General features: G+C 39.2%; 1 non-coding gene across 1 annotated transcript; it reads right to left on the reverse strand.

Moving 5' to 3' along the window:
- Window positions 1-1161: 1161 nt before the first annotated feature.
- On the reverse strand, window positions 1162-1268 carry LOC118480060. The gene has a single exon (XR_004861699.1). It is a non-coding gene; the product is annotated as a small nucleolar RNA R71 (small nucleolar RNA).
- Between the last annotated feature and the right edge of the window lie 23689 nt (window positions 1269-24957).

Consider the following 24957-nt stretch of genomic DNA (forward strand, 5'->3'; position numbering starts at 1 on the left):
TTTTCTTAGTTAAAAAAAAACTTTTTTCTAACATTTTGATTGATTAGACGTTGAGGATAAACCGGTACTAAAAGCTCTTGTGTCCTTGGACGACCTCGGTATCTTACCAACACTATACTACGTCCACGATGGGTGCACTTGCCCATATGTTTGTTTAGTGTTAGTAAATATCGTGTTTTATAAATTTAAAACTTTGCTAAAAAGTGTAAAAAAAGGCTTAAAATAAATACCTAAAACATATACACACTTACGCACATCAAGTTTTGGCGCCGTTGCCGGGGACACAAGGATTTTAAGAAAGTTAGGAATCAACGGCCTAATCATTTTCTCTATTTTCTTTTTATTTTTTTTTAGGATTTTCTTAGTTTTTCAGCTTCTGCAGAGCTCAGCACGGGTCGTGCCTGGTCGGACACGGGCCGTGCCCAGCAGTGTCACTGGCAGTTTTTATTTTCCGAGTTACAGAAAGCTGAGCACGGGGTCGTGTCGGTGCAACACGGGGCTGTGTCCAACTTTCCAGTAACAGGGATCCGGAAAACAATCGCTGTATCTCCGACCACAGGCCGTGTTTACTGAGCAGGGGCCGTGGTGAACCTTCTGACCAACATTCTTTTCTGTTTTCTATTGCAGGACTTGGAACCAGACACCACATCCGAACTTTCTACATAGTGTATGAGCTCCAGTTCTAGTAGAGACATAAAAGAACCTCTAGAAGAACCCAAACGCTTTCTTAGAAAAAGACTTAAAGCTAAAAACCAAGAGAAGGTTTCGGGGGATCCATTTCCAATGGCGGACCAACGTACCCTCATGGATTACCTACGACCCACCATAGGTAATCTCGGCGCCGCTATCAATGCACCGAATGCTGAAGCTAAAAACTTCGAACTTCGGCCATATTTGATACAAATGCTTCAAAACTCCGTAACCTTCCATGGGCTTGCTGACGAGGATCCCCATCTACATATTACTAATTTCTTAGAAATATGTGATACCTTTCGGATCAATGGAGCATCAAATGACGCCATCCGCCTTCGAATGTTTCCATTTTCACTAAAAGACCGAGCAAAAGCTTGGCTCAACGCCCTCCCAGTTGGTTCGGTAAACACCTGGGATGAACTAGCCCAAAAATTTCTATATAAGTATTTCCCTCCCGCTAAAACGGCTAAATTAATGACTGAAATTAATACATATTCAAAAGAGGATGGGGAATCCTTATATGAAACTTGGGAAAGGTTCAAGGAGCTATTGCGAAAGTGTTCTCATCACGGTCTTGCGGTATGGCAACAAGTATCCACTTTCTACAATGGGTTGTTGCCACACACAAGACAAACACTTGACTCTAGCTCCGAGGGACTTTTAGGTAATCGCCGCCCACATGAAATATACAATCAAATTAAGGAAATTGCTCAAGCCAATTTTCAGTGGCACACTCCCCGAGGCAATAAATCTATTGCCCCGGGCGCCCATAAGGTTGATGAAAGCACTTCTTTACAAGACCAAGTCGAGGCCCTTTCTTCAAAAATTAAAAAGTTAGAAATGGCAAAAACGGTCTCGGTTATGGCTTGTGAAGGGTGTGGTGGGCCACATGAAAATTGGAGTTGTATGAAAGAAACAGATGATCAACCAGAATCGGTAAACTATATTGATAATAGACCTAGGCCGTCGGGTCCTCCAACGGATACCTACAACCAAGGATGGCGTAACCACCCTAACCTTGGTTGGAGAGAACCCGATAATAGTAGTAACCAACAAAACCTAAACCAACGAACAAACTTTCAACAACCAAGAAATGAGTCACAAAATTTCCCTCAACAACAAGGTGGACGAGAAAGGCTTGAAGATACTGTATCTCGCCTCATCTCCGACACTGAAAAGAAAAACTCCGATCGATTTCAACAATCGGAATCGAATTTTAGAAATCAACAAGCTAGTATACGAAAACACTGAAAAACAAATAAATCAATTAGCTCAAAATTTCTCCGAGAGACCACAAGGCGCGTTACCAAGTAATACCGAAACAAACCCAAAAGCACAAGTCCATCTCATAACGTTAAGAAACCGTACCGTGGGTTCCGAAGAAGCTCCACCACCGCCAACTGAGGGAAGCACAACACCGCCCCAACAAGAGAAGGCTTCTCCTCTAATTCAAGAGCCTACCAAGGCTCCTCCGGTTCCATACCCCGGTAGGTTAATTCGTCAAAAGACCAATGAGCAATTCGCAAAATTCGAAAATCTACTAAAACAATTGCATGTTAATATTCCTTTTATCGAAGTCCTAACTCAAATGCCTAAATACTCGAAATTCATGAGGGATTTCCTGACTCATAAAAGGAAAATTGAATCATTGCAATTAGTTAACTTAGGCGAAGAATGCTCCGCCCTCGTACTCAACAAACTTCCACAAAAGAAGATTGATCCTGGAAGCTTCACAGTTCCTTGTTCGATCAGGGAATCCTCCGTTCGTAATGCACTAGACGACCTTGGGGCTAGCATTAACCTCATGCCTGCATCAATGTTCAAACGACTCGGCCTAGGAAAAACAAGCCCTACCAAGATGAGTATACAACTTGCCGACAGATCCGTCAAATACCCACAAGGTGTCGCTGACAACCTATTGGTCAAAGTCGACAATTTCGTCTATCCGGCCGACTTTGTCATACTAGATATGGAAGAAGACACCGAAGTCCCCTCATACTAGGGAGGCCATTTCTAGCCACCGCGCAAGCAGTGGTAGACATGAATGACAGAACACTCACTTTGAAGTATGGGGATAAGGAAGTGAAGTTTGGGGTTGGGAAGAGAGTAGAGGACGATGACCCGGTCAATTACATGAAGGTCATTGATTCGAGTTTGGATGATGCTCTCCGACGGTGCAACATGGGATGCAAAACATCCCGCTCGGAAAACATATGACCTCCCTTTGGGTCTAGCCAAGGACCCTTATAAACGTGGCGCACTACGGAGGCATTCCGCGGAACTATCCTTAGTTTAGCTTAGATTAACTTTTAGTTTAATTTGCAGAAATAAAACACACTCGGATGGTGAAGGATAACAAGGGAAATGAGAAACATCACTCCATGCACGAAGACAGGGCCATCGTACAACAATTTCTTCATTACAGTAAGTTCAGCACGGGCCGTGTCCGCCCAACACAGCCCCGTGCTGCACATTCTGTAGCAATCTCCCAGTTCAGGTAACTGGACACGCGCCGTGTTCACTGAACACGCCCCCGTGTCCAGGCTTCTGTTTCTTTTTACTAATTTTTGTCACTGGCACCTGAACACGGGGCCGTGCCCGGTCACCACGGGGCCATGTCCAGGATGCCAGTAACATAAATTTTTTCTTTAAACACCCTTTTACACATTCAATCAACCTAAAAACTGATTTTTGGGACACATTGAGGACAATGTGTAATTTAAGTGTGGGGGGGGGGGATGCTAAAACCTTGAATCTTGCAAGTCCTAATAACAAGCCTTACACAAAACTCTATTGGAACCGCTAATCACCCCAAATTTTTTTCAAAAATTTTCATTTTTTTACTTGTCCAAGTTTAAGTTGGGAATTTAAAGTTCTAACAAGGTTATATTTTTACAAATTTACAACCGATAACGTCGTGATAAAAAGAACCAACATAAGAAAATTATGAAACGACATGACAAGCTTAGTTAAAATTTGATTATATATACTTGATCACATAAAAACCCATTCCCACAAAAGTGAGTTTTGAGCCTTTATTGAGCATACAAATACATATCTTTACACTAAATGCTCATTTTTCGTTTCTTGTGTGAATAGCCGCTTGGTTCGTACGACTCTAGAACTTGCCACGACAATACATTACCGGTCCTTACCAACTTAAACCCAAGTAAGTAAATGATGGAGGCATTAGGACTAACCCTTTTTCTTTTCTACACCATTATTTTTCATTTTTTTTACCACCTACCCAAAATCCCCCTAGTTAACCCCTTTGAGCCTAAACCTTTTCATTTCTTAACCCAAAACAATCACCGTTTTTACCCACCTAAACCTTTTTATTTTTAACCTTTTTCTTTTAGTAACAAAGCTCGGTTTCCTTATGACTTTTCAAAAAAAAATTAGTTGATGAAACCAAGTAAACAAACAAGTTCACAATTAACCTTGTTTGAAAAATGGTTCATGAAAATAAAAATAAAATTGTGAAAAAGTCTTTAAAAAACCGATGCTTTTTACGCCTTTCGCCCTTTTACTAACCACTAACCCAACCACCCACCTTTAGCCCAAGCCTAACCCTTCACCCAAAAAGTCCTATTGATATTTACAAAGGTATATAGTTAAAAAGGAGGAGGATTGATTGCTTGGCAAGCCTATGGTAGGAGTAAGTTCCATGCCGCTCTCGAGTGATTCACTAAAAAAATACACCTTCGGCCGAGTGTTGAGTGATCCCCCGTGAGGTATGTGAACTTGTATATAAATGGAATTTTAAAAAGGCATGTTATGCCCTAATAAGTAATTTATCTTATGAAACGTTTTTAATAAATCATGACGAATAGGATTGTAAATAAATAAAAATAAAACATAAATAAAGAATCTTGGAAATCCCGACACTCTATGACAAGCCCAAAAACCTTCTCTTCTACCCATTCCATTTGGGTGTGTAAGCCACATAATAAACAGTTTTGCTTGAGGACAAGCAAAGATTCAAGTGTGGGGGTATTTGATGTGCACAAAAAGCAAGATATAAATTACATCAATTGTGGTATAAAACTAACCCTTTTTTAGTACTAATGTTGGAAAAAGTATGCTTTTGTCTTCCTTTTGTATTTTCAGGATTAAATGAGCTCAAATGAACAAAAGAAGCAAAAAGACAGCTAAATCTAACATAAATGCAAGAAAAGGAACAAAAGTGGCATGCCCGACCTCCCGACAGCATCTTCCCAAGCAAAACAAAGAAGACAGAAGGCTGAACACGCCCCGTGCTCAGTGAGCACGGGGCCGTGCCCAAGTGGCAGCAGAAAAGACAAACTCATAGAAGCTTCTGTTGCCCACCACGGGGCCGTGCCCAGGGGACACGGGGGCGTGGTCAACTTCCTGTAGACGCATTTATTGCAAGTGCGAATTGCAATTAATGAAGAGAGAGACGCGGATGGACACGGGGCCGTGCCCGAGCTTCTGTTCAGCCTATAAATATGAGTATTTGGAGCTCTTGCAACTCATCCCTTGGCACATCACCTCTCTCACACTTCACCCACCACCCACCACCATCACAACACCATCATCCACCACCATCATCCATTGTCCATCATATAGTGTGTGAGTCGTCTCGGGATCCAAGATTGATCGTAAGAGTTCTTGACAATCAAAGGCCATGTTTGCCTAAGTCTCTTACATCACTTGGTGAAGACAAGTGTTTAGTGTAATACTTTTTATTTTTAATCTTTTGCACTTTTTAATTGGTTTTGTATTAATGATTTTAATTACTAGTTTCTTATGTTGAAGGTGATTCTTCCTTATCGTTTGTCCATGGTGTCTTGGCATTATTTTACTGTCTATATAAAATAAAAGATTTTCACCATTCATATCTCCATGGTCTATATGGAGGTATGTTGGCTACCTGGTCGGGGGTTAAGGGAACGGTTTGGTAAGAGTCTTGCCATTGTTCAGTGTATAGATCATGCAAAGGACCTGGGTCAAATTTAGTAGGACCTCCTTCAATAGCCAAAGGTATTGGATGGCGGGGGTCCAAACTCTTTGACCCCCTCATAAGTTAAACTACTATTAAAACTTTAACCCGGCTACTTAGGACTGTATCCCTGCTAACTCAGACTACTTAGCCTATGGTAACGTCGCCTTCAAAATAGGGGCCTACCACATTATGCATTAATAACTTAATTAATTATCTTTCAATAATCCGACCCTTTAGGATTGTATCCTTGCTGACTCAAACTACTCGGTTGAGGGTAACGTCGCCTTCAAAAGAGGGGCCTACTACAATAACTAAGATAATCTCTTAAACAAGTGCAAAAGTGCATAAATAATCAAAGGTTACACTACACACGAGTCGGATCCAAGTGATTCATCTTGTCTATCTGTTTTATTTTTATTTTATTTTTCAGCATTTTAGTTAGTTTTATTTTCTTAGTTTAAAAAAAAACCTTTTTTTAACATTTTGATTGATTAGACATTGAGGATAAACTGGTACTAAAAGCTCTTGTGTCCTTGGACGACCTCGGTATCTTACCAACACTCTACTACGTCCATGATGGGTGCACTTGCCCATATGTGTGTTTAGTGTTAGTAAATATCGTGTTTTATAAATTTAAAACTTGGCTAAAAAGTGTAAAAAGGGCTTAAAATAAATACCTAAAACATATACACACTTACGCACATCAGGTACGATAACAGAATGTGTTACAAATGTGGTTTTCAAGGACACATTGCTGTTAACTACCAGAGTCAGAGATTTGAGACGAGGAGATGCTATGAATGTCAAATCATAGGTCATATTGCCAGAGATTGCCCAATGAGATCAAAGAGAGGATCGAGGGCTGAATCTCAAAGAACGGTGAAGAAAATCATTAAAATTGAAGAAAAGCCTAAAGAACAGAAAGTGAAACTTTCACAAGGGCAGAAAGACAAATTGAGAAAGAAAAGAAGGAAAGCAAGGGAGTACCTTGAAAAGATTTTGTCCTCGGGTACAACTGGTAATTCAGATAAAAGTTCTGATGATTTGATTTGCTCAACAAAAAATGGTCATTCATGCAAAATGAATTCATCAGATACAAATCTGAGGACAAAAGAGAGAATAAAGAAAGAAAAAGTTGTTAATAAAACTAAATCACCAACGGACAAATTCAAAGTGTTTAAAAATTCTACATTTGAAGTTGGTGAATGTTCAAGATGTTTTCATAAAAGAAATATGAATCTTAACAACCAAAATTGGGTTGTTAAGAAATCAGATGTTAAATCTGGCAATGAATTTGTTTCTTCGGAAGCAAAGGAGCCACTTTCTGGTAATGAATCTGACTCATCAAAGTCAGAGGAGCCATCTGTTGAGATCAAAAGTAATAGTTCAGTACCGCTAATGGATGATGTAAATTTTCCACCATTGTGGGCTGAAAATTTGAAACAAAAAGTTGGGAAGGTTGATATTTCGAATCAATTCTATTCTGAAAAAAAGAATTTGATGTCGAAAGACTTTCAATGACAAAGTGAAAAACATTTTTTTGTAAGATGGCTGATTGTAAAGCCAAAGGGGTTAAAGAATTTTATGAATCTAAGAAGGGAACTTACACACTGAGTGAAAAGAACTCGGATGCACCCAAGGTTAGTCAGGCTTGGGTGTCACCAGTCTTTGTCTAAAATCCTGATTTGCCGGAACTCCCAGGTTGGTAATTGGGGAGTAGGAATCGGCATCTTTCTTGAGAAATTCACTAGTTGGAAACGGTGATATTTCGACTTACAAGGGGTTAATCAAGGACATTAAGTTGTACTTGTTTTAACTTTCTTACAAATGGGAAAGTTCTTGAAAAATGTCAAAATGATAATTTTTACAAGTGGTTAAGAAAACAATGTGATGAAATAAACCCCATGTTTGTGAAAACGACAAACAAACTAATTTTCCGAAAAAGCCATTCTGATAAAAACAAACTTAAGTGTTTTGAAATCATTATGGGAAAATAGTTTGTTGTCAGGGGGAGTTCTGATTGAATATGCCGAAACCCTCACGGCGGAACAAACATGATTAATTTCACAAGATTGAAAAACGGTTTTCAAACTGTAAAAATCAATGTGTTGTAAATCATGGGGGTACATTATATTTTCTGCAAATCAGTGCATGAGAGGCAGAAAATGGATGGCGAGACAAAGCTATCAGTATCCGGTTGTCAAATTTTCTTTAAATGTTTTGAATTTTAGGGGGAGTAAGAAAATTTCAGAAAATCCAAAAACATTAGAAAATTTGAAAAATCCAAAAACATGATAAAATTTATAAAGAGTTTTGTGTAAAAAGAGGAAATGATAGTACATCAGTAGACAATCACAGTACGCTAAAGAAATGGAATGTTTAAATGTGATAAACGATCTCATTGATGATATGCCAGTAGATTTTTACACGCTTAGTAGATTGTTTTCGAGATATAAACCTAAATATCAAATACTTACTTATCTCGTGGGGAACATCTCTCGGATATATGGGTAACCCCCGAAATCTTGTTTGAAAGACCCCTCTTTCTGAGATACTAGGTCTTTATGCTTAGTGATATCTGGGGTATTATCCTGGGACTTCTGATTTTGCGGAAGCAATAGCCTGGTACCCGTATAATACTTTCTGCTTGCTTGAAATATAGCATCGCCCTCAGCATAAAAAATGATGAAACATTGAAAAATGCTAATCATGTGCTGTTGAAGAAAAGATTCTCTAAAGGGAACACACCTAAAGTCGAACTGTCATCTCTCTGCTGAACGGAAGTTCTGACCTGAGCTCTCACGGTCTCGCATTTAACCCTTTACAGATATCATCTAGGCATACTCACCTGTAAGACTGAATGTTGGGATCTGGATACGGGAGTATAATCTGAGGTGGGACACGCGAATAAGTTAAGTCCTTAAAACACTAAATTCGTATCTCGAATCAATTGAACTTTGTGTGAAAATTTAAGTGGATCAGTATACTGACAATCTAAGTGAATCATTTAGAACATAAAGTGTTTAAAGCTCAACGGTGCTAGTGATTTGTCATAAACTGATATGATCCTCTGACACGAACTCAAACAAAAATATTGTCTGTAAATATGTTTGTAAATATTTCTTTACTGCTTTATATTTCAGAAACATACAAAAAGATTTTGATTTCGCTTTATTTTCGACAATCGATGTCTGAGAAGCTGAGTTTCAAAATCTAAGTATGCTGATCGTGTTTCTGAAAATAAAACAAGTTCATTAATTTGAAACTTGAATATTTAATCAAAAATCAAAAACAGTTTGTGATATCTCCAAGGTCATTAATTTGGACTTGGATGATTAACCGTGAAGGATTTGGATGCTCTTATTGTTAAAATCTGTAAAAGAGCCAGTTTTTCGATTTTGGATGCTTAATATTGCCAAATCTGTAAAGATTGTTGATAGGGGGAGTGATTTAGAAAGTTTAAAAGAGTCAGGATTACAATTCTTGGACAATTAGATGTTCAAAACATTGTTACTTATAAACGTTTGAGAGTTGCAGATACTATTCCAGACTACGATCCCGATAGCCGAGTTTAAGGGGGAGTCTGAAGACGAGCTCAACGCAAGAGGAAGCGTGGATTCAAGGTGCCAGGAAACTATCCTAAAGGAGCTTGTAATCAGAAAGCCAGGTGTCGATCCCAAAAGCACGGAAGCTTGACGAAAGGGGGAGCCTGAAGAGTTTACTGAAAGGGGGAGAAGCTGAAGCTGAAGACAGATCCATGGGGATTCTGTTCGAGCAAGAGGGAGTCTAAGTTTGCTGAAAACGTGTTAAAGTTTCAAGAAGACTCAGAGAGAGAGAGAGAGAGAGAAAGACAGAAGCTACGAGTTTGACTACGGATTGACTGCGGCAATATCCAAGGGGGAGTCTGTTGGTGCATTTATGTCTACCGCCTCCGTCAATACCGTTCGTAGCAGAAACAGAAGAAGTTTAGTGCTTATATTGTAATATTAGGTAGAAAGGCAAGGTGGCATTTCTGTAATAATGAGGAATCTCATTAAAGCCCCTTGGCCTATAAATAGGAAGCTTAGATGTTAAGTTGAGAACTTTTGCCATTTTGCTACATTTGAGGAGATAGGAGCTAGAGAGAGAAAGTAGAGAGAGAAAGGCAAAAGGTGATTCGTGGTGCTCTGTACGATTTCATACATTTCTATAGAATCACAGATTGAGTACGTCTCGTGTGTTCGGTCACGCACATTCACGGATTCCGCACGTCGAATGTGTCATACGCAATCGTTTCGGAGTCGAAAACCGGTCCTAACAAGTGGTATCAAAGCAGGAGCTCGGTTGCGAAAACTTTGACGAGATTTCGAAAACTTTGACGAGATTGCATGTGTTCACATTATAAAGACCCGAACTTTGACGAGATTGCATGTGTTCACATTCTCAAGACCCAAACTTTGACGAGATTTCGAAAACTTTGAAGGTTCAAAACCTTATAATAAATCATCTAGGAATAGATGATTGGTTTTCAAAACGGATTTGTAATTTGTGTTCTTGTTGGGGTTGTCACCTAAAGATAGGTGACAGTGTTGTTTTAAGATCTAAACACAAGAATCTTGTGTTAGGGTCCTAGGAAGGTTATAGTCTAGGTCAAAGCATTACTAATAACCTAATTCCCTATAACCATGAGCTCTATACCAACTCTTCTGTAACACCCCGACCGCGTAATACAACAGACCGCGGCGGAAATGTCGGGGAGTGGAGTAACAAAAGCATTGTTTCACAACACATGGTAAGCGAAGTTTTGTTTTAATGAATTAATAATTGTTTGACATAGTCTTAAAGTGAAATAAACGAGTTAAAACACATTGTCTTTCTTGTTTTAAGTCACTAAGGCCTTCGTCCAATCCTATGTTTTGCATCATGATCATCTAACAACAGCACCTGAAACACATGTGAAAATAGGTACGTCAGCATAAAAATGCCTCTAAGATACATAGGTTTTGTTGTTGAAGGATTCATGACTTGTAGTTAAAAGAAGTGTTTAACAAAAGTAGTCATGAACATTGTAAAAGTGTTTTCTTTTATAAAATCATATGAAAATCGATAAGAAAATCAGATAGTATAAAAGAATAATGCATGGTTAAATAAATAACCAAGTAAAAATGAGTTTGTATAAAATATGTCGTTTCCAAAACAATGTCTTGTGAAAATATGTCATTTGTATAAAATGTATCATGTCTTTGTCGAAATGATTTAGATAACGCTACGATATGTAATATCATAAAAGCACTTATATATAGGAAGTACCAGGGGCGTATCCACCATGCTTTTATCATATTACACACGTCTCGTTATTTAAATCACTTACCAATAACCACCAAAATGTCTTGTTTAACTAATGTCAAATGTTCATGTATAACAATGTTTAATGTCTCAATGCCATGTGTAAATCATGTCTTGTATAACATATGTCTAGTAACAACAATGTCTTGTATGGTGAATAAAAAGTATTTACTCAAACCACATGTATATGTCAATGTATAATCAAATGTCATGTAAAATCAAACGTCATGCACAAAACAATGTTTTTTTTAATAAACGAATGTTTGAATCAAGGTTATGTTTTGAAAAACCAATGCTTTTATTGATAACAACATTTATACAGTAATGTTTATCGCATACATTCAAGCCTTGCGACTGTCGGATAGACCCTTAACAAGTTAAAGGCTTATCAATTATGTATATCGTATTCTGACATCCCTTACTTCCAAACAAACCTAGGAAGCCAGGAATGGGAGTTCTCAATTCCTATGGTACCACTACATACTACCGAGCGGCATGATCAATGTTAATGAACGTATTTTAGTCCCGTTAAACATACCAAATGTCATACCAAATGTAAGCATGTTATGTGAAAACGATGTACTAAGTATGCTAAGTATACATACGGAGCAGAAATGTCATGTAAATCAATGTGCAAGCATGCTCAGTAAACATACATAGCAGAAATGTAATGCAAATTAATGTGCCCATATGTTGAGTAAACATATGAAGCAAAAGTGTTTATGAAATATATTTGCTAGCATGCTCAGTCAACATACATAGTAAAGCATAATGGAAATCATGTACTATATGTGTACTAGATGAACATAGCAATTATATGTTATGAAACGAATGAAAAGCACAAAAAGTAACAAGTTGGCACAAGTGTATCACCCCAAAATATTTGAAAGCGGTAAAAGAGGTGACTATGTACTCACTTGGTATTGCTTAATAGTCTTGAAATAACAACCAAGTAACGCTCGAAGGATCACGGAGTCAAACGGCACCTAATATAGGTAACTACGTTAATAAACCGAAACCTAAATCGGGAGTTCGGGTAGAATGAGGTCTCGTAAACCAAATTAGTATTGGAACTCATGTAATATGGTTTAACAAAGCCTACATTCTAAGTTGGAACCTATTCTAAGTGCTTATGACCCGTTACGACTCGTTAAGGTAGTTTACGCTACTTTAACGTGTCGTTCGTGCAAAAGCGCGTTCGGACGGTCTAACTAGCCCTATGACAAGTATTATATGCCTTAACATGTTTAATAACATTGCATAGTGAGTTTAGATGTCAAAATTTAGGTTACATATGCTTAAAATAAAATTATGCGTAAAAGGGCATTTTGGTCATTTTTCTAAGGCATATAAACTACCTATCATACAACTAACTAAACGAAGTGACCATAAGGTATAACCTCAGAAGGTTATTCCGTATACAACTATGGTCACAAAATATGTTTGGTCGGATCCTAATGATCGGCCAAACGGGTCGGGTTCGAAAGTCTAAGTGGTTGTTTAGACCGCTTAACTTACGACCCTATATAAGCACGAGACTAAAAGTGATGAGTTAAACATGTTAAAACATGTTTAACTAAGTTAGAAAACTGATTTGATATCAAAACAAAGCGTTTTGTTACCCGAAAATAGAGTCATCGCAAAATGCGCATAAATACACATTTTGACCGAAACTTTGACTCGTCACTTCGACAAATCCACGTGGTAATCAGTAGGTATAGTCACAAGGGACTATAACCATCGTGATTATGCTCACGTTGCAATGTTCAAACGAACTTTGTCTTGACCAATTCATGGTCAAAGCAGAAAGTCAAACACTGTTTGACTTTCATGCTTGAATACATAATCAAGCATGAAAGAACACTTACAAAAGGTCCAAGCTTGAAGAAAGAAAAAAGAAAACTGAAGTTTGAAGCCTTCAACTAAGAGGGATAGCTTCAATCAGATCCAAAGTGAAAGAAAAATGGAATGAGCAAGTTGGAATGAGAAATTTCTTAGGTATTTATAGAAAATCATGAACCTTTGGATTAATGACATGTGTTCTGACACATTTAAGCCCCGTTAACCCATTTTCAAGGCTCTATAATGATGTCAAAGTATAGGGGACTTGAAATATGCTTGAAAATATCTCGGATGTCGGTTCGTTTGGTCGTACGGTCACGTTATTCGGTTAATTAGGACGAAACACGAACGGACGCGAAAAACGATCCAAATTACGTGACGAATGGTATTTTTGCATTCCTATCACTAAAATAAAACATTTTAATGATTATAAAAATTTTTGGATGTCCGGATATGTTCAGAACGTAAGATATTGATGTGTGTAAAATGCAACATATAAATTACATCAAATAAGGCATAAAACTAACCCTTTTTGAGTACTAATGTTGGAAAAAGAGTGTTTTTGTCTTCCTTTTGTATTTTCAGGATGAAATGAGCTCAAATTCACAAAAGAAGCAAAAAGACAGCTAATTCTAACATAAATACAAGAAAAGGAACAAAAGTGGATTGCCCGAACCCTCAACGGCATCCTCCCAAGAAGAGAAGAGAAAACAGAAGACTGAACACGCCCCGTGCTCAGCCAGCACGGGGCCGTGCCCAAGAAGCAGCATAAAAGACAAACCTATAGAAGCTTCTATTGCCCACCACGGGGCCGTGTCCAGTGAGCATGGGGGCGTGGCGAAAGTACAGCAGGCGCATTAATTGTAATTGCGAATTACAATTAATGAAGAGAGAGAGTGTCAGACGGGCACGGGGGCGTGTCCAGTGGACACGGGGCCGTGCCCAGCCTTCTGTTCAGCCTATAAATAGGAGTGCTTGGCTTCATTTCAACTCATCCCTTGGCACACCACCTCTCTCACACTTCATCCACCACCCATCACCACCATAACACCATCATCCACCACCATCATCCATTGTCCATCGTAGAGTGTGTGAGTCGTCTCGGGATCCAAGATTGATCGTAAGAGTTCTTGACAATCAAGGCCATGTTTGCCTAAGTCTCTTACATCACTTGGTGAAGACAAGTGTTTAGTATAATACTTTTTATTTTTAATCTTTTGCACTTTTTATTTGGTTTTGTATTAATGACTTTAATAACTAATTGCTTATGTTGAAGGTGATCTTTCCTTATCGTTTGTCCGTGGTGTCTTGGCATTATTTTACTGTCTATATAAAATAAAAGATTTTCACCATTCATATCTCCACGGTCTATATGGAGGTATGTTGGCTACCTGGTCGGGGGTTAAGGGAATGGTTTGGTAAGGGTCTTGCCCATGTTCAGCGTTTAGAGGTCCTGCAAGGGACCTGGGTCAAATTTAGTAGGATCTCCTTCAATACCCATAGGTATTGGATGGCGGGGATCCAAACTCTTTGACCCCCTCATAAGTTAACTACTATTAATACTATAACCCGGCTATTTAGGACTGTATCCCTGCTGACTCAGACTACTTAGCCGAGGGTAACGTCACCGCCAAAAGCGGGGCCTACCACAATTTGCATTAATAACTTAATTCATTATCTTCCAATAATCCAACCCTTTAGGATTGTATCCTTGCTGACTCAAACTACTAGGTTGAGGGTAACGTCGCCTTCAAAAGAGGGGCCTACTACAATAACTAAGATAATCTCTTAAACAAGTGCAAAAGTGCGAAAATAATCAAAGGTTATACTAATACACGAGTCAGATCCAAGTGATTCATCTTGTCTATCTGTTTTTATTTTTCAGCATTTAGTTAGTTTTTATTTTCTTAGTTTAAAAATCTTTTCTAACTTTTTGATTTGATTAGACGTTGAGGATAAACCGGTACTAAAAGCTCTTGTGTCCTTGGACGACCTCGGTATCTTACCAACACTATACTACGTCCACGATGGGTGCACTTGCCCATATGTGTGTTTAGTGTTAGTGAATATCGTGTTTTATAAATTTAAAACTTGGCTAAAGATGTAAAAAGGGCTTAAAATATATCTAAAAATATACTACACTTCACACGCATCAAGTTTTTGGCGCCATTGCCGGGGACACAAGGATTTTAAGAAAGCTTAAAATCGACGGCCTAATCAGTTTTTCAAAACCTTTTTCAAACGCGCGCATATTTTTCTGCATTTTAGTTTAGTTTGCATTTACAGTAGCCTGAACACGGGGCCGTGCTCGCTGAACACGCCCCCGTGCTGCATAATTTTAGTTAGATACCCAGATACAGAGTCTGAACACGGGGTCGTGCTCACTGAACACGCCCCCGTGCTCAACGTGACCAGTAACTTTAATTAAAACGCCCAGATACAGACCCTGAACACGGGGCCGTGCTCACTGAACACGGGGCCGTGTCCAGCCTCTGTTTCCATCTTTTTTTTTCTGGTCCCGAGACTCAGTTGTGGTCTACTGAGTGATTCTTATAAATCAATACTCAGGAGGTTACAACTACACCTATGATGAGGATGATTATAGGAGTAAGTATTGCACTAATTGTCGTAACACACACTCGGTTCAATATAGTAACTCATATCAACCATCCAATTCATACAACCATTATGAGGAGCCCAGGTACGAGCCATCAACTTCATACACATCCTATGAAGACCAAAGGTATGAACCTCCTCCCTCATACTCGTATTTTGATGAACCAAGGTATGAACCTTCATACTCATACTTTGAAGATTCAAGATACGAGCCACCACCTTCATACACTTATTATGAGGAACCATGGCGTGAACAACCCACCTCATATGAGTACTATGAAGAACAAAGTTTCGACCCTTATCCATCATATACTTACAATGAAGAACAATGGTGTGAACCATCTACTTCATATGAGTACTATGAGGAGCCAAGGATCGAACAACCGGATTCAAGCCTTGAGGATCCCAATTCTTTTTCTCTCACTAAAGTAACCAATAGGATATTAGAACACATTAAAACTATCGAACGTTGCATAAAAGAGTCTCGCGCAAGGGAAGAGGAATCCCGCGCAAGAGAAGAATTAAATTGTAATGATAACGTAGAGATAGTTGAAAATGTAAAAATGGAAGAACAAGAAAGTGAAAAACCGACACATGAGTTAAACAACGAAAAAGGTGAGTCCGATAATGTTAAAATAAAAGAAGAGTCTAATTTTGAAGAAATTAATCTCTTGTCACCTACTTTTGAGAATCATTGTTTAGTAACCCCTCATGCCAAGTTTTTAAAAGAGTTAAACACTAGTGCTAAAATCAAAGAAATAGTAAGTATTAAGTTAACTAATGATCAAACCTCGCTAATAAAAGAAGATCCTTTTGAAATTAACATTACACCGGTTCCATGTTTCTTTCAAAATTCATTTATTAGTAATATCACCATTGATAAAGATCTTTGTGTTAACATAATGCCTAACTACATTTTTGAAAAATTAAGTATTAGTGATTTTGCTCCACTTCAAATACCCATTTTTCTATCCGATCGGAAAGTGATAAAATCAATCGGTGTAGTTGAAGATGTTTTGGTTCAAACAAATCAAATGGTAATCCCAACCGACTTTGTTATCCTCGATGACGCTCCTTTAGTCTTGGGAAAACCTTTTGTACAAACTCATAAAGCTTTGAAAAACCGGAAATTCAACAATCTACCTCTTCAGTTAGGGGCATTCAAAAGGAGCATAGATCTTGAGCGCTCAATGAAATATCCTTTTGGCAATAATGACCCCCTAATTGAAGATGAAGCTGAACCACCCGATACAACTGAAGAAGATGACCACTTTGTTGAAGAAGAGATCGCCATAGAACAAACCTTTAAGATTCTTGATCTAGATGAGCCACAAAATAAGGTATCTTCTAAAGACCCACCCATTGAGCTCAAAGAACTTCCTAAAGGTTTGGAATATGCTTTTCTAGACAAAGATGGTAGTTTACCTGTAATTATTTCTTCTAAATTAAGTAACATGGAAAAAGAGAAATTAGTTAATCTTCTTAAAAAACACAAAAACGCGATCGCTTGGAAGCTTGTAGATATTAAAGGAATAAGTCCTTCCATGTGCATGCACAAAATTTTAATGAATGATGACTACAAAACAGTAATTCAACCACAACGAAGAGTAAATCCCAATGTACAAGAAGTGGTTAAAAATGAAGTCATCAAGCTACTTGACGCCGGATTAATCTATCCTATCTCCGATAGTCCGTGGGTGAGTCCCGTCCAAGTAGGCCCAAAGAAAGGAGGTATGACGGTAATAACTAACGAGAAAAATGAACTAATACCAACAAGGACCGTCACAGGATGGAGAGTTTGTATAGACTATAGACGATTAAATGAAGCAACAAGGAAAGACCACTTTCCTTTGCCCTTCATTGATCAAATGTTAGAACGACTATCCGGTCATAAATTTTATTGTTTCTTAGATGGTTTTTCAGGTTACTTTCAAATACCGATAGCACCAGAAGACCAAGAGAAAACAACTTTCACATGCCCCTACGGAACTTTCGCTTATCGACGCATGCCATTCGGTCTATGTAATGCACCTGCAACATTCCAACGCTGTATGGTAGCCATTTTCCATGATATGATAGAAAAGACAATGGAAGTCTTCATGGATGACTTTTCTATCTTTGGAGACTCATATGACCAATGCCTCGATAATCTTGAACGAATGATATCCCGATGTGAGGAAACTAACCTCGCCCTTAACTGGGAAAAATGCCATTTCATGGTAATGGAGGGAATAGTACTCGGTCACAAAATCTCAAGCGAAGGAATGGAAGTCGATCGAGCAAAAATAGAAACTATTTCTCGATTACCTCCACCATCCTTCGTTAGAGCAATCAGAAGTTTCTTAGGGCATGACGGATTTTATAGAAGATTTATCAAAGACTTTTCAAAAATTTCAAGACCTCTAACAAAATTACTTGAAAAAGATGCACCTTTCATCTTTGACAAGGAATGCAATCAAGCATTTCTAACCCTCAAGGAAATGCTAGTCAATGCACCTATCATGATAGCGCCCGATTGGGAATTTCCTTTCGAAATCATGTGTGATGCAAGTGACTTTGCCGTTGGAGCAGTCTTGGGACAAAGAAAAGAAAAGCATTTCCACCCAATTTATTATGCTAGTAAAACGCTTAACGATGCACAAGAAAATTACACAACTACAGAAAAAGAATTACTAGCCGTGGTGTTTGCTTTTGATAAATTCCGTTCTTAACTTGTTCTTTCTAAAACTGTAGTCTATACAGACCATGCAGCTATCAGATACCTCTTCAAGAAACAAGACGCAAAACCCCGTTTGATCAGATGGATTCTACTCCTCCAAGAATTCGACATCGAAATCAAGGACAAAAGAGGAGCAGAAAACACTGCTGCAGATCATCTTTCACGCCTAGAAGACCCAGCTTTGGAAGCGATTAGGGATGAGCAAATCAACGAAAAATTTCCCACAGAGTCCTTGGAGATGATGGAGAGTAGACAAGAACCATGGTATGCCGACTATGCTAATTATCTAGCTAGCGGTATAGTCACCAAAGGATGGCCGCATCACCAAAGAAAGAAATTATTTGCTGATGTAAAGCATTACTTTTGGGAAGACCCTTATCTTTTCAAAATGTGTGCCGACCAGCTCATCCGAAGGTGCGTCCATGGTAATGAAGCACGAAGAATTCTCCGTCACTGTCATGAAGGTCCATACGGAGGACATCATGGTGCCGCTAGTACCGCACGAAAGATATTTGATTCAGGATTTTATTGACCGACCATTTACAAGGATGCACAAAACCTTGTAAAGACATGTGATGCTTGCAAAAGAACAGGTAATATTTCTTCCAAAAACGAAATGCCTCAAAACGGCATTCTCGTTTGTGAAATTTTTGATGTGTGGGGACTCGATTTTATGGGACCTTTCCCACCGTAAAAAGGAAACAAATATATACTTGTGGCAGTCGATTATTTGTCTAAATGGGCGGAGGCCGAAGCTCTTCCAACAAATGATGGAAGAGTAGTGGTGAAATTTCTGAAAAATTATTTTCTCGTTTTGGGACACCAAAAGCTTTGATCAGTGATAGAGGTACCCATTTTTGTAATCATCAACTCGAAAAAATATTGACAAGGTATGGGGTCTATCACCGGGTCTCAACAGCGTATCACCCTCAAACAAATGGGCAAGCTGAAGTGACTAACCGAGGTTTAAAACGAATACTTGAAAAAACCGTAGGACTAAATAAAAAGGAATGGGCTGACAAATTAGACGATGCTTTATGGGCCTTTCGAACTGCTTATAAAACCACTATAGGCACAACCCCATATAAGCTCGTCTATGGAAAAAGCTGTCACTTGCCAGTAGAAATAGCTCACAGAGCCTACTGGGCAATAAAAAATGTAAACTTAGACTTAGAAACTGCCGGTAAAAATCGATTTTGTCAAATGAATGAATTAGACGAATTAAGGAACTATGCATATTCTAAGTCCGAAATTTATAAGGAAAGAATGAAAAATTTACATGATAAATACATTAAGTCTAATGAATTTCGGGTAGGAGATCAAGTTCTATTGTTTAATTCACGACTTCGATTATTTCCTGGAAAACTAAAATCTAGGTGGTCAGGACCTTTTTCCATCACCCATGTTTTTCCTCACGGTGCAGTAGAAATTAAAACTCGAAATGGGATACCATTTAAAGTCAATGGCCAACGGCTAAAACCCTACTGAGGATCCATTGAGGATGAAGAAGAGGAGATCTCGCTTCAAACGGTTAACGAATGAAAAGCATCCAGATCATACCCGACATGTTACAAACAAGCGAGTGTACATCAAAAACCGGTAAGTCTTCTAACCATTTTTCGGAAAAAGGGGCATGCACACGAGCACAAAAAAAAATTATTTTTGCTCGGCACGAGGCCGTGTCCGCTGGACACGGGGCCGTGTCGAGGCAACTGTCGGGATAAAACCCTCTTTTCATAACAGTTACCTCATTCCACACGCCCCGTTTTGCCGAAAACGCTCTGGTTCCAGGCGATTTTCCGCAGATTTTCGACGTCACTTCCACGTTTAACAACATCAAGGTATGATTCTATCATCATTAGTAGTTAGATTAGTTACTTGCATGTAGTTAACCATCAAAAAATTTGGGTAAAAATCTAGGGTTCTTCAAGTTCATCCGGATCGAACTTCAAATTTTTGATGCAATCTGTTAGTAGTAGTTTAGATTAGTGTAGTAGGGAGTAAATATACATGTATTGTTGATAGATTCGTCCGATTTCTGACTAAAACCTCAAACCCTTGTTTTGAACCGAAAAAGATGAAATTGGAAGGGTAAACGGTTTGTTTTGGAAAAAAACGACACTTAGGGTTTCATTTTCGGGGGAAACCGCAACTACTTGGCTAAAAATTTTCAGGTTTTCGGAACCGGGACGAAAAATGAAGTTTTTGGGTTACAGACGCTTGGACACGGGGCCGTGCCCGCTGAACACGGGGCCGTGTCCAGCCTACTGTTTGCAGTTTCTTTAAGAATTTCTTTGTTTCGTACTAACTGTTGGTGTATTCTTTCAGATGGCAAAGTTCACAAGGTTCAATGCAAGCGAACTCGATGCTAGGGCAAGATATGAAATACTTCAAACAAGACCCGAGGAGTACCCTAGGCGAGCATGCACAGACCTGTTAACCATGGTGAACCAGCTAGACCGATTCAACAACATCGTGACAGGGCCACTAGCAGTTGCATTGAACACTCGGCTTCGGTCGGTGCATCAATGCACCATGGAGTTTTACAGTACTTTCACTTTCAATTCGAGGTGTGACCCGTTTGACAATGAAGGGGTCGCATTTCGGTGTGGCGGGACAAAGTACTCGATCTCCATGGCATAGTTTGGAGCTATAATAGGACTGTACGGTGAAGAAGAATCGGGAAATGAGGAAAACACCGGGGGATTACGAGACTTGGATGAGAATGAACGTCAAGCCGCATGGGCTCAAATCGGTGAAGGAATCTACAACCCTAGCAGCACCAAGAGTACCAAGCTGAGGGACCCGCTCTACCGCTACATTCACAGGCTCCTCACCTACTCTCTTAACCAACGTCACGACAGTAGTGGCGTTGTAGGGTTGAAAGATTTGGTTGTCCTTCATTGCATCCACAACCGGAAGCCTCTCGATGTTCCATATCTCCTGTTGCGAAACATGCATCTCAATCGCCTTGCTCGCGCTCCAACACCTATCTTCTTTGGGGGGTGGGTGTACCGTCTTTTCAAGCATTTCACAAGAATTCCGAGGTCCTTTGAAAGAAGTCCATGGTCGGGACGAGTTGATTACCATATTTACCGAGCCATGAACTTACTTTATGAGGCGGAAGACGGGACGGTGAGTTTCCAAAGAGCACAAGGCTATGCATGGAATCCACAGGAGGCCCTAGTTCTTCACGCACCACCTCCCCACTACCAATACAAACCCCATGGCGATCCGGGTCAATCCTCCTCACAAGGAGGCGGTTTTCCTAACTTTCAAAGCTTACATGATCTTTTGCAGGAAAACCTCATGTGTACCAGGAACACCTACAACCTCGCCAACAACACATACCACCGGGTTGGAGCTGTTGAACGCAACATCAATGATATACAAGACGATATCAGCAGCATCCGGGAGTATATGGCGGGGCATGGGGATGGAGGTGAGGATAGCGATGAAGACATGGAGTAGGAGGTTTGAAGGAACAAGGAGCGGGTTGATGGTGAGCCCATAGGTTTAAGTACCCTTTTCTATCAAACAGTTTATGGCCTGCGTGCTAAATGTTGAACAATTTACTTTCCTTGACTACTTTTAATTTCCGTTTTATTTTTCTTTTACTTTATGCTTGAAGACAATTAACTATGGTAATGTAGGATGTTTATGTTGCTTGGTGTGGTATTAAGTGATGAAACAGGTACAAACCAAGGCTTGAAGTGCTAAACCTTAGCACTTATAGGCCCAAAATGGAGAAACCGGGAGAAGAAACCTGTTTTTCAGGCTTACAGACTGTCCACACGGGGACGTGTCCAGCCGACACGCCCCCGTGTTCACCTCCCAGACCTGCTGTTTGGTTACTGTCCTGCAAATTTTTGCCAGACACGGGGCCGTGTCTAACCAACACGCCCCCGTGTTCACCTTCTGTAAGTTTTCGTTACTGGCAATTCAACACGGGGTCGTGTCCAGCGGACACGGGGCCGTGTCCAGACTGCCAGTAACATAAATCTTTGCTTTTTAACACCACATTACACATCCAATCAACCTAAAAATTAATTTTTGGGACACATTGAGGACAATGTGTAATTTAAGTGTGGGGGGGAAGCTAAAACCTTGAAATTTTGCAAGTCCTAACAACAAGCCTTACACAAAACTCTATTGGAACCGCTAAACACCCCAAATTTTTTCAAAAATTTTCATTTTTTACTTGTCTAAAGTTTAAGTTAGGAATCCTAAGATTAATAAGGTTATATTTTTACAAATTTTACAACCAAGAGCGTCGTGATAACAAGAACCAATATAAGAAAATTATGAAACAGCATAACAAGCTTAGTTAAAATTTGATTATATATGCTAGATCACATAAAAACCCATTCCCACAAAAGTGAGTTTTGAGCCTTTATTGAGCATACAAATTTACATCTTTAGACTAAATGCTCATTTTTCGTTTCTTGTGTGAATAGCCGCTTGGTTCTTACAACTCTAGAACTTGCCACGACGATTCATTCCCGGTCCTTACCAACTTAAACCCAAGTAAGTAAATGATGGAGGCATTAGGACTAACCATTTTTCTTTCTAAACCATTATTTTTCAATTTTTTTTCACTTACCCAAAATCCCCCTAGTTAACCCCTTTGAGCCTAAACCTTTCATTTCTTTACCCTAAAACCCTTTTTACCCACCAAAAACCCTTTTTATTTTCACCCTTTATTTTAGTAACAAGCTCGGTTTTTCGTGTGACTAAAATATATATATATATATATATATATGATGATGAAGTTAGAAATAAACAAACAAAGCTATTAAAAACAAAAGCTTGTTTGGAGAAATACTTCAAAATAAAAAGTCACTAAAAACAAAATGTTTTACGAAAACCGACGCTTTTTACGTTTTTCGCCCTTTTCTAACCACTAACCCAACCACCCACCTTTAGCCCAAGCCTAACCCTTAACCCAAAAAGTCCTCTTGATATTTACAAAGGTATAAAGTTAAAAAGGAGGAGGATTGATTGCTTGGCAAGCTTATGGTAGGAATAAGTTCCATGCCGCTCTCGAGTGATTCACTAAAAAAAAAAATACACCTTCGGCCGAGTGTTGAGTGATTTCTCCCGTGAGGTATGTGAACTTGTATATAAATGAAATTTTAAAAAGGCATGCTAAGCCTAAATAAGTAATTTCTCTTATGAAACGTTCTAAATAAATCATAACGAATAGGATTGTAAATAAATAAAAATAAAACCCAAAAAGATCTTGGATTCCCGACACTCTATGACAAGCCAAAAACCTTCTCTTCTACCCATTCCATTTAGGAGTGTAAGCCTCATATTTAAAGAGTTTTGCTTGAGGACAAGCAAAAGTTCAAGTGTGGGGGTATTTGATGTGTGTAAAATGCAACATATAAATTACATCAAATAAGGCATAAAACTAACCCTTTTTGAGTACTAATGTTGGAAAAAGAGTGTTTTTGTCTTCCTTTTGTATTTTCAGGATGAAATGAGCTCAAATTCACAAAAGAAGCAAAAAGACAGCTAATTCTAACATAAATACAAGAAAAGGAACAAAAGTGGATTGCCCGAACCCTCAACGGCATCCTCCCAAGAAGAGAAGAGAAAACAGAAGACTGAACACGCCCCGTGCTCAGCCAGCACGGGGCCGTGCCCAAGAAGCAGCATAAAAGACAAACCTATAGAAGCTTCTATTGCCCACCACGGGGCCGTGTCCAGTGAGCACGGGGGTGTGGCGAAAGTACAACAGGCGCATTAATTGTAATTGCGAATTACAATTAATGAAGAGAGAGAGTGTCAGACGGGCACGGGGGCGTGTCCAGCGGACATCGGGCCGTGCCCAGCCTTCTGTTCAGCCTATAAATAGGAGTGCTTGGCTTCATTTCAACTCATCCCTTGGCACACCACCTCTCTCACACTTCATCCACCACCCACCACCACCATAACACCATCATCCACCACCATCATCCATTGTCCATCGTAGAGTGTGTGAGTCGTCTCGGGATCCAAGATTGATCGTAAGAGTTCTTGACAATCAAGGCCATGTTTGCCTAAGTCTCTTACATCACTTGGTGAAGACAAGTGTTTAGTATAATACTTTTTATTTTTAATCTTTTGCACTTTTTATTTGGTTTTGTATTAATGACTTTAATAACTAGTTGCTTATGTTGAAGGTGATCTTTCCTTATCGTTTGTCCGTGGTGTCTTGGCATTATTTTACTGTCTATATAAAATAAAAGATTTTCACCATTCATATCTCCACGGTCTATATGGAGGTATGTTGGCTACCTGGTCGGGGGTTAAGGGAACGGTTTGGTAAGGGTCTTGCCCTTGTTCAGCGTTTAGAGGTCCTGCAAGGGACCTGGGTCAAATTTAGTAGGATCTCCTTCAATACCCATAGGTATTGGATGGCGGGGATCCAAACTCTTTGACCCCCTCATAAGTTAACTACTATTAATACTATAACCCGGCTATTTAGGACTGTATCCCTGCTGACTCAGACTACTTAGCCGAGGGGTAACGTCACCGCCAAAAGCGGGGCCTACCACAATTTGCATTAATAACTTAATTCATTATCTTCCAATAATCCAACCCTTTTTAGGATTGCATCCTTGCTGACTCAAACTACTGGGTTGAGGGTAACGTCGCCTTCAAAAGAGGGGACTACTACAATAACTAAGATAATCTCTTAAACAAGTGCAAAAGTGCGAAAATAATCAAAGGTTATACTAATACACGAGTCGGATCCAAGTGATTCATCTTGTCTATCTGTTTTTATTTTATTTTTATTTTTCAGCAT

Source organism: Helianthus annuus, chromosome 6, assembly GCF_002127325.2.
Source record: "Helianthus annuus cultivar XRQ/B chromosome 6, HanXRQr2.0-SUNRISE, whole genome shotgun sequence".
NCBI lineage: Eukaryota > Viridiplantae > Streptophyta > Magnoliopsida > Asterales > Asteraceae > Helianthus > Helianthus annuus.